The sequence below is a fragment of the Bos indicus x Bos taurus genome, chromosome 20, assembly GCF_003369695.1.
Source record: "Bos indicus x Bos taurus breed Angus x Brahman F1 hybrid chromosome 20, Bos_hybrid_MaternalHap_v2.0, whole genome shotgun sequence".
NCBI classification, from domain to species: domain Eukaryota; kingdom Metazoa; phylum Chordata; class Mammalia; order Artiodactyla; family Bovidae; genus Bos; species Bos indicus x Bos taurus.
Genome location: NC_040095.1, coordinates 28,303,888 through 28,319,591, shown reverse-complemented (window position 1 = coordinate 28,319,591; position 15,704 = coordinate 28,303,888). Strand labels below are relative to the sequence as shown.

The following is a 15,704-nucleotide window of genomic DNA, read 5'->3' as shown; positions in this document are numbered from 1 at the left end:
TAAACTTCTTTCTGGAGGAGGAAGAATGAGAGATGCATATGTTAATACTAAGTTGTTAGCAGTGTGAAGTAAGCCCAAATCCAATTTTGTGTTTACCACTTAGAGATGAAATTAAACCATTAAATATGCCATGCTGTCTTCACTTGTTAAGGTAGAATTTTTACCCTGATAGACCTTTGGGGACACAGTGGTTTAAAGCAGTGGCCACATCTGAGAACTGTCAGAGATGTAGCTTTGCTGTTAGAACCTGATATTCAATACTGTTTGATCATATTCCAAAATATCTTTTAGCTAATGGAAACATTTAGGAACATATAAATTGCAAAAGAAGCTTTCTTCTGTAAATACATTTTTAAAAAGCTTGGAATTAATGTGAATCTTAAAAATGCTTAGGATTTGTGTTGCAGTGTACATTTCAAAAAAGCTTGCATTGAAATAGTTATCACATTTCCCATAGGCACAATGTACCTAACTGTCAGGATTGGTATATTGATTTGATTTACTAGTTGAAAATATAGCATATGTAGTATGGACTTTATTAAAATGACAATATTTCTAAATTTTCCATTGTACTGTTGCTTTTGAATAAAAAGAATATATTAGAAGAGATTCAGGCAAATTAGCACTGTTCCTACACTTACTGTCTGAAGGATGCTGGTGTATAACTAATAATCGCTTGAATTGTTTTAATAGTTAAAATTATGCTATGCGGCCCACTGAAAACATTTCCTATGCTTCTGGGTTGATACCTGCTTGAGTTGTCTGTTTCACAATTGTGGTTCTCATGAGAGGTGTGGACTGGGAAAGCCCTGGGTAGGCTTTTCAATTAATTAGCTTTATTATTAACAGTAAGATACTTGTTTTGGCCTCAGTTTACTTATCTGTACAAGAAGGGGATGAACCTTACAGTTAATCACTAAGATCTGTTTGCACTAAGATTCTTTATCAGGAAACTACTGAACTAGTGTTAACACAGTAAGAGGTGGAGAAGTTATAACTGCCTCCAGGAGCAAGGCCTGGAGATTGGGATGGATAATTGCGATAACATCAGTTTTCAGTGTAGGAACAAACACCATGGCTGCTCGTAAAGTAAGAAAACACCATGGCTGCTCGTAAAGTAAGAGATGTTTCCTCATCTATGTTATCCTCCTAAAGGATAGTTTTTTCCTTGCTTCCTGATTTAAATAACAGTTCACTTGCATTTGTAATGTGGAATAGTCTGCTTTTTAAAGACTGTTGTGAATTGTTGCTGTGATTGCTTTGTCCTTCCAAAAGCTTGCTCTATAAACCAACGTATAAAAGATTGTTTTAGTACTGTAATAATAATACCTTTAATATTACCCCTTTATGGGTTTGTAGCTAATGGCAGAAAATAAATTTTCTGAAAGAAAAAAAATTGTTTGCATGAACTACATTGTCTATATTAGAATTTGATACTTGTTAGTATTTCTCATTGCTGTGTGTCATCAGGTATTTAAAAATGAAATAATCCTTTGCTTTGATTTAAAATGCTTATCGACTTACTATATTCAGTTGATAGTGTCATTTTGGATTGTTGTTGTTCAGTTCCCAAGTCGTGTCCAATTCTTTTCGACCCCATGGATTGCAGCTTGCCAGGCTTCCCTGTCCTTCACTATCAGACTCATGTTGGTTAAGTTGGTGATGCCATCCAGCCATCTCATCCTCTGTCACCCCTGTCTCCTCCTGCCTTCACTATTTCCCCGCATCAAGGTTTTTTTCCAATGAGTTGGCTCTTCACATTAGATGGCCAGAGTATTAGAGCTCCAACTTCAGCATAAATCCTTCCAATGAGTATTCAGAGTTGATTCCCTTTGGACTGACTGGGTTTGATCTCCTTGCTGTCCAAGAGACTCTCAAGAGTCTTTTCCAGCACCACAATGTGAAAGCATCAGTTCCTTGGTGCTCAGTCATTTCCTGTAAACTAGACTTATTTTCCTGATTAAAGGAAGGTGGAGATCTTCTGGAGAGATAGTCCATGTTTATCTTGAATTATACTGTGCTATCATTTCATCTAAACCATTGAAAACATTTATGTTCAAGAAATGATTTCAAAAATAATTTTCAGTTTCAGGTTATATATAAAACTTAATCTACTGTTTCCTCTCTGACACTGTCCAAGAATAGTTACACTTTGTTCTGAGGCAGAAGTTGATTTTATATGTTACTCTTCAAAAAAGAAATAATACTGAAAATTTTTTTTCATATAATTTTGTGTGTGTGTGTGTTTCTGTGGATAAGAGGACATGCCAAGAGGCCAGCGTGTCAGGGCTGGCCATCGGCCTAGTAGGTTGGCCTTTCATTTAGAGGTTGTGAGAGGGGCAGAGTGCCTTTTACATTTGCCCTTCTATCTGTGTGGACTTCAGGTGAGGTTTGAAGGGGAGCAGATAGTCAGCTAGAAGACTTTGTTCACTTGCTTTTCCCTCGTGGGAAGATTCATGGAATTATTATTATCCCCAGCTTTGTATTTGGAAACTTGAGGCTCAGAGAGTTTAGAGAACCGGCTCAGATTTCCTCAGTTAATGACGGAGCTTCCACGTAAAGCCAGTTCTGTCACACTTCTGAGACCTGGCCTCTTTTCTATACACTAGTGTTCCCAGCCTCTTTGAACAATCTCTTGAGACTCTTGAACATCAAAAAAATGATGCAGCCGTTTACCTGAGAGTTGTAGTTTTTGCATCATTTGATTGAGAAACAATGAGAAAAGAAGTGTTAAATGTTAAGAATTGATTATTAATGCAATCTACATATGCTTGAAAACTTGGGGTATATATATATTGGGCAAGGTTAATTCATTGTAGCACTGATCCTTACAATGCTTCTGATTCCTGGCCTCCTGGGAAGAACTCCACAGTCGTTGGTAGTCCTGGGCCTGCTGTGGGCTCCTCCCGAATGCTGCCTCGCAATTTCACGGGTGTGCTAAAAACTATAAACCAGGAGCCTCAATTGTATACAGTTTGTAAGCTGATGCAAATTCACTCCTTCCCTATACTTTGTCATGCTGTTTGTTTACTTTTTTCTTTCTCCCTTATGGTTGGTAGTAAACTTAAGACCAGAGATTTGGGGCTCTTGTCCTTCACCTCACTTGCAGTTAGTTGTACAGTCAGTGGTAGAAGAAACAGAAGGGGCCAAATGAGTGGGGACAGCTGCTGAGAGGCTGGGGAAGCAGGCTGAGTACTTGGGGCCAGAGGTTAAAGATAGAGAGTAGGGGGAGCCCTGAAGGAGCCTGGTCATGGACCCTGGTAGGATTCCCTGACTGAGCTTTTAGCAAGGAAGGTATTGTGAAGATATACCTGAGGTTTTAAATGTTGATTGTTTAAGAAAAGAAAATGGAAAAAGAGATGTCAAAAATAAAATTAAATTAAAAACCACATGATTTCTCCGTCTTCTATTAACATTAGCATTTATTCTCTCAGAATTTTTCTGTGTCTGTCTGCATATAAAATGTACACATCCAAAGACTGTTGTTATCCTCTCGAGACCTCACTGTTTTTCACCCAAGAATATAACATTAATGTCTTTCTTTTAGAAAGGATATGAGAGTAAAGAAATACTTAATTGAATTAGGAATTTTCCAGTCAAGGAGTGTGCATGATAAGAAATCTAATATTTATTTTACAAATTATTAATAAATTAGAAATTTAATGTTTGGTGGAATGTTCAGAGTTGCCTGTGAGTTTACACCCTTTATTGTGTGTCCGCAGCTTTACTTTTTTGAAGTAAGTAATTTTATTTTTGGCTGTGCCGGGTGTACATTCCTTTGCCTAGACTTTGTCTAGTTGCAGTGAGCGTGGGGCCACGCGTCCTTGAGGTGCACAGGTTTCTCACTGCGTGGCTTGTCTTGTCCTGAACAGGCTCTAGGTGCACAGACTTCAGTAGTTGCAGCGTGCAGCCTCAGGAGTTGGGGCTCCTGGGCTCTAGAGTGCACTGGGGTTAGTTGCTCTGCAGCATGTGGGAACTTCCTGGGCCAGGGATCACACGGGTGACCGCTTCATTGGCAGGTGGATTCTTATCCACTGCCCCATCAGGGAAGTAAGTCCCAGATTGACAGGTCTTCTGGCTGGTGGAAAGCAATTTCCTAACCCAAATAACCAGGTATAGGGATACTCAGATAGTTCAAAAAGCCCCCAATCTGGTGATATCACTGAGGAATGGAATTTCTTATGAATCCAGAAGTTGCTTACTCAAGTTATAAGCCCTATTATCTGACTTGTTCAAATGTTTCCAGAAGACAGATAATGCAGTTTTTTAGGATAATAGAGAGTTATGGGGGCTGTGGTACACTGGAGAGTTTGTTTTTTTCAGAGTATTTATTTCAGTTACAAAAATCAACACCACTCTGGTGGTCAACCACATCTTCTGGGGATCCTAATCTGCTGGGGCTCCCATTGCACAGTCCTTTACTGATGGGATGCTATGGAAAGAGGCAATCCAGTTGATTGCTAAAGTGCATTTGTTTTCTTTTGAGTTTCCTAGAAAGGAGGTGTGTACATGTGTGCAGGAGTTGGGGAACTGGGAGGGTGGAGAAGTAATTCCAGCATCTCAAAAAAGACTCATCAATTTTCACTATGCAAAAAGTACACTAAAATTTTGGAATATGTAATTATTTTGAAACCTTCAAGAGCTCCTGAAGGTGTCAGAATGAAAAGAATGATCATTTTTAAAAAAAATAAAAAAAATTAGAATGCTTCTCTTACCAATGGGGACCTGTTTTCCATAATTTTTGATTATATCAATTATTACCCAAAATGATATTTTTTTTAAAAGTGTGTTTGCTGGAGCCCTGGGAACCTGCCTTGGAGGTTTGGGGTGACTGGTGGAAGGGAGTGTGAAGGAAGCTGAATGAGTGAGAGCCAGGCTTTCACATCCCTTTGTAAATTACAGCTGCTCTATCTAGCTTTTTCTGTTCCGGTATAACATTTTCTTTGAAAAATGTTTCATTGGTAAATGAGTTTTAAAACCATTGACCTAAAGTAACCACCAATTTAACACAAGTTTATTGTACCTTATATATTAAAAAAAATTAAACTCCATTTATTTCATGGATTAAAATAATACTGCTAATGATATTTATTGGGCATGGTCTCACCTACCTTACATCCTGTATTTGCAACAAAGAAGACCAATAGGTATTTTGTCAGCTGTTGTACATTTTATAGCTAAAGAAACTGTTGGGTAGTTTAAATAGTTTATGGTTAGTAAGAAGCTGAGTAGGGATATACTGCAGTATAAGTCAGTGTTTTTGTGAGGTTTTAAGGGGCATGGGTTGAACTGGCCTGACTAGAATAGCTGGGAATGTTTGGGCCTGGGCAGGGATTGCTTTTGCTGGTAGAATGTCTGCCAGGGGCAGTACTGAAAATCTATTGCTTGACAGGGCAAGTGCCCGAGCCCAACGCTAAGCAGTAATGGTAGGAAACTTATCTACATAGACTGTGGAATTCTTGTGCAAATATTGGGCCCATCTAATTTAAATTCCCCATCATCTCTTTCTGCAGCATTGGGGAAAAAAGAAAAAAAAAAAGGCATAAAAGTGAAATTTCATCAGTCTGAAAAATATTTTGTAATTCTCTGCACACATTTGCTTTTGGATGGGTTGTGCTGTAATAGATAAGTATTGCTCTAGGACAGCTGTCACTGACTTAGTATGGAATTTTAATCAAGTTATTGATACGTAATCTTTCTTTTTTTCATTCTCTAAATTTCTGCAATCCTGTCTCCCATGTGCCCCCAGGAAAGACTAATCAAAATATGTTTTTATTAATAAAACTTGTCATTCTTGTCTTATTGTGATCATACTTCAGGTTTTCTGTTCAGTTATCTCACTTCATTGCTGGGCAGTTCAACCCAACACATGGAAACATTTCCTCCTTTGAAGAAGCTTCTCTTCCCAGCCTTTCCCCTGGTCAGCTTGACATCATTTGAGCCTGGTGTGGGGAACCTCGGTCTCAGGTTTCATGTATCCCACCTTCTTCACCTTCTAAGCTCCACCAGCTCTTACTTTGAAATCATTGTTGGCACCTTCATCGCTCCCCATGTCTACACTTGGTCTGGGTCCTGATAACCCTGACTTAGGTCAGTCACTTTGAACCAAGTGACTTAAAATACTCGATTAACAGCTACTCACCCATCCAGTTCATTTATACCTGAACTCTTTAACTATGTATTTAATCAAAGCACTTACCTGCTCAGAAGCTTTCAAATGCAACCAAGATTTTCTCCAGATTAAATTTAATTCCCATTCTTGACTCTCAAAAGTGACCTTTCCCATCCATTCATATATGTTTCTCAGCCTTCCAAATGCTAACTCACTGCTGTTTATTTATTGACCTCATCTCTCTAATTAGCAACAGTTTGTATGAACTCAGTGCATTAAGCATATATGGCTCTTCAAGGTTTATTGATAGATAACATCTGTGTTGCATAATATTCTTGGTTTGGCTATCAAGATCATGGTTTTTATTATCACAAAGACTGATTGATTTCATCTTTCCTTTGACCACAAGTGGCATGTCTGTGAAAATATGTAATGTGTTCACACAGAAGAGGATAGAGGGAGACCCCGAGTGGAACAAGTTGAGATTGAGAAGACAAAAATGAAACCTGAGGAGGGTGGGTGGGATGAGAAAATAAATAGATCAGTCCCTATACTGAATAACAACAGCTGGTCTCATTTGTAGTTTATTTGCATCTTGGTGACATCCGGTTTGTGGCTGACACCTTCTTGGTATTAAATGGAGGATGCAAATGATTCAGTGTTAAATTTAAAAGGAAGACATTCACATAAGCCTTTGAGCAGTCAGATCATTTTTCCTTATACTGAAATTAGCAACCAAGATAGCTTCTTTCTGAACATTTTGAAATGTAGGTTGGAAAGACCTTCCCAATGGCCTGAAAGTATTCTTAGGATTTGTTAACCAACTCTGAAGTGCTGTAGTTATTTGCATTTTCATCACTGTTTTGTTTAAAAAACAAATACAGGTTGTTATTAGCCAAGATTTAGTTGTAAAATATTTCCTGTGTTTGAAGTAGAGAATTGAGCCAGAGACTAATATAACTAGTTTACATTTGCTAGACTTTCATATCTATGCAGAAAAAAAAATCAGGCAAAATTGGAAAACAACAGACCAAAATACTATTAAGGATAGAGCTGTATAAAAGAAATAATAATAAGTTGAATAAAATAAGTCACACAAATAAAATCAGTACTTTAAGAACTAGAACTCGTTTTAGCATAGTGCCCAGAGTATAGTATTTCCTAATATTTCTTAAATGATAATAATATTTTTCCTATGTGGTAGCATTTCCCAAACTGTTTAATTAGCTGTTAGATATGTAGCCAAATATGTCTGGGAAATGCTTAGTTAAACAATATTAAAAAATTTTAATGGTTGTCTTCTTAGAGGCTTTTATATATTAGTGTGCATTATGCATACCCAAGAGGTGAATTAACTATTCAGGGTTTTTCAGACTTATTTGATTACAGATCTGGAACATCTCAAGAGAGCTGTTTTGTGGAAAACACTTTGGCAAACTCTGAGTCCTATTCATTAAAAAGTTTTTGAGTAAACAACAGTATAATATAAATGGAAATTGCCGATTCACACTGAGCCCCAAAGAATTTATTTGCAGTCATTTTTACAGAATTTGCTTTATGACAGGGAAAGTCTTAGTTAAAGGCACTTGGCATTTCATGCCACCAACATTTCTACATGAGGACTTCTTTTTCTGGGCTGCTCACTCTCTCCTTGGTTGTATTGAAGTCATTTATAATGAGAGCTCTCATCTATTCTTCTTTATGAAAGCACTGAAGTTAGCAGGGCCCTCTCTGGCACATGATTAAAAGTCAGCCTTTTAAGGACGCGTTAGAGGTAGATAATGATCCTGTGCAGCAGAAGGACTCGTTATGTCCTCTTAGATTCTGCCACTCTGACTGCAGTAGAGCTTCTTAGTGAGCCATCTTTGATGGAATATATATTTTGGGAGAAGTTGGTGGTGAGAGAAGACTAGAATTTATCTAAATGTTTCATTTCTTTGACAAATTACATTTAATAAATCAATGAAGGTATCTATTTTGTAAAATCATTTTCCTCCCAGTGACTATATGAGAAAATTACTTGAAGGAGTTTTCAAACATTTCTCAGAATTTTTTCAACACTAGCCTGGAAATAAACTCTCTCTTCTTTAAAGAGCATTAGTCGTTAAACTTCAGGCAGCCACACATTACTTTGGGCTTCCCAGGTGGCGCTTGTGGTAAAGAATCCACCTGCCAATTTAGGAGATGCCGGAGACAAGGATTCAATCCCTGGGTCAGGACAATCTCCTGGAGGAGGGCATGGCAGCCCACTCCAGTATTCTTGCTTATAGAATCCCATGGATACAGGAGCCTGGCAAGCTACAGTCCATAGGGTCGTGAAGACTTGGACACAATTGAAATGACTTAGCATGCACACGTTACTTGTGCTAACATATGTGTGGAGAATGAATTGTCTGCTTTAAAGTGCACTCCTGGGGACAGAGGGTCAGAGTATTCAGAGTGTTCTGTATTCAGAGTGATTCATGTTAACATTAGATGTTTTTTTCTGTACTAACTACTGTTGTGATTCAGTGGAACCTCACACATACTGAGAATCTAGTTCTAGGTTTCTCACTTGGAAGTTAGTGTGTAAAATGTTAACATTGAATTTGTAACTGTGACAATACATTTATTCACCTACATGTATTTGTATCAGTGATCTTCTTCGGAACAAAGTCATCCATATTAGCATGTGGGAGACCTAAGCAGAAGGCTAAAATCTGCTTCCTGGATAAAAGCTGGTGCAGTCATCCTTTCTCATTAAAATGCACCACAGCTAGATATGCAGCAGGAAAAATACAGGCCCTCCAGCTGAAAAGCAGTCATCGCTTTATTATTACTACAGAATTTGATATGATGTCTATAGTGATTGGTGGTGGTGGTTTAGTTGCTTTGTCCTGTCTGACGCTTGCTACCCCATGGACTATAGCCCGCCAGGCTCCTCTATCCGTGGGATTTCCTAGGCAGGAATACTGGAGTGGGTTGCCATTTCATTTTTAGCTAACGAAGAAAGATGTTTGAATAGTTCACTGCGAGCCACATTCTTTCTTGATTCTTCTTGGATCAGCCGATCCTTCTGGGAAAACTAGCCTAGAACAGTAAATTCAGTGAGTTTCAATTAAATGATTTCAATCAGAATTGCATATTCTTCACTGAGTTTATCCCCCCACTGATGAAACTTTGGCCAAGAAAGCTTTTGAACTTAATTTTTTGAAATCATACTAGTTTGATTTCATTTGCGCTTTCTGTGTTGACTTCCTATGTCATTAATTTAAAATTTCCAGTATCAATTCTCGATGTCCAATATATAAAAAATTCTTTCTAGCTGTAAGTAATTGATAGGGAAAAATCTACTTAGGGCAATAGTTTCATAAAAAAGTTTTTTAAAAGAAATGTTGACATTTTTCAGTCTTTGGATTATTCTGGGAAATGTTACATTTCAAATGTACTTTGAAATCAGAATTCAGGTGCTTAATACTTCACAGCTATTAGAACGGCCAATATCCAGATCACTGAAAGCACAAATGCTGTTGGAGATATGGAGCGATAGGAACTGCTGGTGGGAAAGCCAAGTGTATGTCCAACCACTTTGGAAGACTGCTTACATAGATAGTTGCTTGTAAAACTAAACCTACTCTGACCTGTGATTCAGCAGTCACACTCGTTGGTAGTTACCCAAAAGATTTGAAAAATGAATGTCCACATGAAAATCTGCACATGATGTTTGCAGCAATTTTACTCAAAAGGGTCAAATCCTGGATATAACCAACATGTCCTTCAGATGGTGGATGGATAAGTAAACAGTGGTATATCCAGACATGGATTGTTTTTTAGTGCTAAAAAGAAACGAGCTATCAGGCCATAAAAAGACACGAAGTGAAGTTGCTCAGTCATGTCCGACTCTTTGTGACCCCATAGACTGTAGCCTACCAGGCTCCTCCGTCTATGGGATTTTCCAGGCGAGAATACTGGAGTGGGTTGCCATTTCCTTCTCCAGGAGATCTTTCCGACCTGGGGACTGAACCCAGGTCTCCTGCATTATAGGCAGTTGCTTTACCGTCTGAACCACCAGAGAGATCCAAAACAAAAAGACGTGGAGGAAACTTAAGTGCATTCTGCTAAGTAAAAAAAGCCGATCTCAAGGGCTGTGTACTGTGTGGTTCCAACTACATGACGTTCTGGAAGAGACAAAAGCATGGAGATAGTAAAAGGATCAGTGGTTGCCGGGAGTTAAAGGAGAAGGAATGGCGAAATACGTAGAACAGAGAATTTTTAGGATATTGAAACTGTTCCATGTGATACTGTATGAGTGCATATATGTCACTGTGCATTTTTGTAAATCCATAAAATGTACAACATGCAGAGTGAACCCTAAAAATAAACTGTAGATTCTGGATAATATTGATGTGTAGTATACGTTCCTCGTTAGTGATAAATATACTGCTCTGGTGGGGAATGTTGGTGATGGGAGAGGCAGTGCTTGTGTCGAGTGTCAAGGGTGTTTGGACTTCCCTGGTGGCTCACATGGTAAAGAATCCATCTGCGATGCAGGAGACTCAGGTTTGATTCTCCGGTCAGAAAGATCCTCTGGAGAAGGGGATGGCTACCCACTCCAGTATTCTTGCCTGGAGAATCCCATAGACAGAGGAGCCTGGTGGGCTACAGTCTATGGGGTTGCAAAGAGTCAGGCAGTGACTGAGTGACTAACACTTTCACACACTTTTCATGAGGAATCTCTATATTCTGCTCAGTTTTGCTGTGAATCTAAAACTGCTCTAAAACAAAAAGTCTGTTTAAAAAAATTGCCAGGGGTAAAAAAAGCAGGTACTTGCCAAAACTTTTCCAACTTATGATTCAGATCTATAGAAAGTTTAAGGATTTCTTTTTGTATTATACAGGTATATAAATTTAAATCAGGAAAGTATAAAATTAGCTATTTAGTTTTACTAAATAAAAGTGTCTTGGCACAAAACTGAAATGGGTAACCTGTGTTATGGTTTTAGCATTTAGCTAATTTTGTAAAAGGAAATCAGTTTTAAATTAGAAATCAGTTTTATTCAAATAGAAATTATAAAACTATATTAAATAATAAGTATTTTGTATTCCAGGAGATATCAGTAACTATTACAGATTTTCTTTGCCTCCAGAATTTTAGTCACCATGTGCTGTATTGTGTTTAGTCGCTCAGTCGTGTCCGACTCTTTGCGACACTATGGACTGTAGCCCGCCAGGCTCCTGTGTCCATGGGGATTCTCCGGGCAAGAATTATTGGAGTGGGTTGCCATGCCCTCTTTCAGGGGATCTTCCACCCTAGGGATTGAACCTAGGTCTCCCTCATTGGAGGCGGATTCTTTACCATCAGAGCCTCCAGAAAAGCCCTTAGTCACCATAGAAATCCAATATTGATAATGCCAGCGCATTTCTCAAAACCAAGTAGAACTTGGTGCTATCAGGTATTTCTGTGGCTGAATACTGAACTTAAACAACGTATTTTTGAAACATTTCTCTCTTGCACACACATGCACATATGCACAAACCTGCAAAACCCTGAAATGACAGTGCATTTTAAGCTTTCCCCCTCAACATACAAAGATAACATTCTGAAGTACATTTGCAGACATTAAGAAAATAAGCTGCCTATTTCATTCTCTCACATACACACGTCCGCATATGGTTCTCAAAGATTGGAGGCACAGAGAATTGAATTACTTTGAAAAATTTTTTTTAGTGGGGAGGGATAGGTAAGCAAGGAGTCTCATATAATCTTTAAAAGTTTTGGTACCACATTATAGCTTTTAGAACCACCACAAACATACATAAAGTTCTTAATGATTATAAGTTTTACTGTGTTTACAAATTAATTTTAGTCTAAATATTCAGAGAGTATGAAATTGTATTTTATGTTTTTTGAAGAAAATACTGCAAATGTAGGTTAACTGATAGTTATTTCACAATTCTTTATAACCTGTAACATTACAGCATGGTATAGCACCATTAATTTGGATTATTTTAATCAACCAGTTAAATGAACTAACTTCTCAAAGTCTGGATTTTATCATCTATGAAATGGCAGTAGTTATACTGCAGGGTTTGGAGGACTGAACTACATAATAGGTTTGGAAAAGTGTGTTGTTAGTTGTTCAGTCGTGTCTGATTTTTTGCGACCCCGACCCCTTGGACTGTAGCTTGCCAGGCTCCTCTGTCCATGGGATATCGCGGGCGAGAATACTGGAGTGGGTTACCATTTCCTTGTCCAGGGGGTTTTCATGACCTGGGGCTCCAAACTTGGGTCTGCGGCATTGGCAGGCAGATTCTTTACCATCTGAACCAGCAGGGAAGCCCAGTAAGTTTGATAGGGAGACCTGAAGACTGTTCTTCGGCTTTGTGGTTTCCTAGAAGGAATAATAGGACTCAAAAGCTGTTAAACTCACTGTTATATTTTATTCTAACAAAAGGATACAGATTAAAATCAACAAAGGGCCCAGGCTCTCTGGGCAAAGTCCAAGAGAAACCAGCACAAGTTCCCAAGTGTCTGGTCAGTAGCGTCACATGGACACGTTTGCTCTTCCCCACCATGATGTGTGATAACACATGCAGGGTATTGCCAACCAGTGAAATTCCCCTGAGTCTTGGTGTCCAGAGCTTTTATTAGGGGTCAGTCACAGGCATGATGGGGAAGTCATGGCAACTCACTCCAGTATTTTTGCCACGGACAGAGGAGCCTGGGGTCTCAAAAGAGTTGGACACGACTAAGCAACTAAGCACACAGGCATGATGCCCCTTTGTGACTGACCTCAGCTATTTAAATTCCAGCCACAAAGCAAAAAAACATTTGTTGGCATAACTGTCTGAGCAAATCCAAGACCACAGGCCTACAGGAACATCTTTGTCAGGTAGAAGATTCATTCCAAGGGCTCCAAGCTCATTTCCTAGGAACTGGCCAAGGGCCAGTCCTAAAGACAGACTTTTCCTGGGAATGTGCAGGGTTTGAACGGCCAGGGCCCGAGTTAACCCTTTCCTGCTGTGTCCAACACAAGACTTGAAAGAGAAGGCAATACTTGTAATTATTCATAGCACTAGCCCTGATTCTGCTTCCCTAGTGGCTCAGTGGTACAGAATTCTTTGCCTGACAGTGCAGGAGACAATCGTTCGATCCCTGGGTCAGAAAGATCTCCTGGAGAAGGAAATGGCAACCCACTCCCACTCCAGTATTCTTGCCTGAAGAATTCCATGGACCGAGGAACCTGGCAGGCTATATAGTCTGTGGGGTTGTAAAGAGTCAGACATGACTTAGTGACTGAAACAAGAACAGCAACAAACCCGATGCTAATTCCTGGAGTCTAGACCCCAGGAGCAGGCAGAATAAGGGGAGAAATGCCCTATTTGGGGTAGGACAGTTGCCCTGATTGATTTGGAAATACAAAATTTTCTCAGTTTAGAAAGGCATTAATTTGCAAGGTATACTATCATTGAATAACAACTTCTAATGAAAACTGTGTTAAGTATACACCAAAGTTAAAAAGATAGCCACAGCATACGTTCACTTATATAACTGCATGCTATTCTTTTTTTTTTCCAGTGTCTCAAAGTTAAAGTGTAGACCTTTGTCATTTTTAGAGTCTGAAGATTCTCTGGAATCACTGGCTGTTGTCATGTCACTGCAGTATTCCAGTGATATTGACTTGCCTTCCCCAAGTTCTGGGTTCCTCATCTTCACCTATAACTTTAGAATAGTTAGGCCTCCTTTTCTTTTAATTTGAAAAATGACAGGTTTTTGTCTACGTTTCTTATTTGCTTTACCTTGTATTTTTTCCCTTTCTCTCATCGAGTCGTGTAATTGTGAAAATTACACAACTCTGGAAAATTAGTTAAAGTATGTTTTAGAGTCACTACCAGAGCCCTCCTCTTGGCAGGTCCCTCCTACTGTCCTAGCCTCCCCCATCCGTAGAATGTCTTCATATATTCTGATACATTTGGCACTTTCCCCTGACTTTTCTGGCAGTGTCTGACCCGTAGTGTGACTGTCTCCATAGGGGGAAAAAATTATTTTAAGGCTGTGTCATAGCTTTATGCAACAGGCACATGGTGATTCTAACACAAGTGACCCAGGGGTGACAATCAAATGAGGTGAAATGTTCTGTTGAGGTCTGAGTTCTCTCTTGCTAACATTGGCAGGTAAATGTCACAACTACTTCCTACATAGTAGTTAAGAAGTTTATCCTTTGATATATTAGTGATAATAAGTTAGAAACATGAATCTTATAATCAGGGAAATCCAATAAAAAAAACAAAGACTTACTGAGCCAGTAATTTGAGATAGGCAAATAATTCCTAATTTCTGCTTCTGAATTGCCTCTTACATTTTGGTCCCAAGCAGATTTCTCATTCATATCATGTCCTTTACATGCTGGAGAAGCTGTTTGAAGAAACAGGTGACTGGAATAACTTTATGCATTCTGATAGCCTAGACATTAACATGCTTAATTGAAGTATCTGTTTGATAATTTAAATTAATTTGAAGCAATGTAATGAAGGGATTTTTCAGATTTTGTAGAGAGGCTAATTCAGGGACCAAATATTCATCACTAGGCTGACTGCCTCTGTCTCCTCCATTACCCTGCATCATTGCCCCTTGTTCTTATTTTTCACAGCACCCTCCCGCCTGCTTCCCACACGCTATGCGCTGCTTTTTAATTTTATTTTTGGACAATGACTCTCTAGGCTGTTAGGGCTTCCTGGATGGCTCAGCCATAAAGAATCCACCAGCAGTGCAGGAGACGCAGGTGTGATCCCTGGGCCGGGAAGATCCCCCGCAGGAGGAAATGGCAACCCACACCTGAATTCTTGCCTGGAAAATCCCATGGACAGAGGAGCTTGGCGGGCTCCAGTCCAAAATGTTGCAAAACATTGAACACAACTGAATGACTGAGTATACATGCATGCACTCGAGACTCTGGGAGCTGATACGCCAGGCAAAGTGGGAAATGGGAAGGGTGAATAATCATAGAGGTCATTAGTAAACCATCTGTATTCTTGCTGCTCCTCCATTCACTCTGTCCGCTTCTCTCTGTGTGCATGTCTATTTCAATATACATTTTACATGCAGAAATCTACAGTTTTTTAAGAGCAACTGTTATCACAGTTAAAACCTGGGGAAATTGATTTTCTTAAGGGAAATACCAATTGGCAAATAAAATTAGTTGATTTTTTCCCCCCTTGAAACTTACTTAAGTGTATTGATCAAATACACTCTGAAGAAAAACATCGCTGTCTCATAAAATATGTTTCACTTTCATATGCGCTCCATATTCCCCTAACTCAAGCTTCCTCTTTCTAAGGGTTATTTCCTAAGTGATGTTGAAAGCCATGTATGTGGTAAGAGGGCAGAATTGCAAAATCAGATATAAATAAAAATAAAATCTTGATATATTTGGTACAAATCCATCTGTCCCATGTCCTTTGTTAGGACCTGAGGGCATGCCTGATTTTCATAAAAGCCATGCGTCGCCATTTAAAGAAGCAAGCAAAAATTATTTTTGATACCCTACTGAAAAACACATGGATTACTTAATTGTATTAGAAATTTTGCAGATGGTTGAAATTTTATGAAATG

At 38.9% G+C, this 15,704-nt stretch overlaps 1 protein-coding gene across 2 annotated transcripts in view; it reads left to right on the top strand.

Annotated features, from left to right (window-relative positions):
• The window catches only part of PARP8 (poly(ADP-ribose) polymerase family member 8), a 197,086-nt gene that overhangs the window by 2,982 nt on the left and 178,400 nt on the right, over positions 1 to 15,704 (top strand). The window lies entirely within an intron of this gene.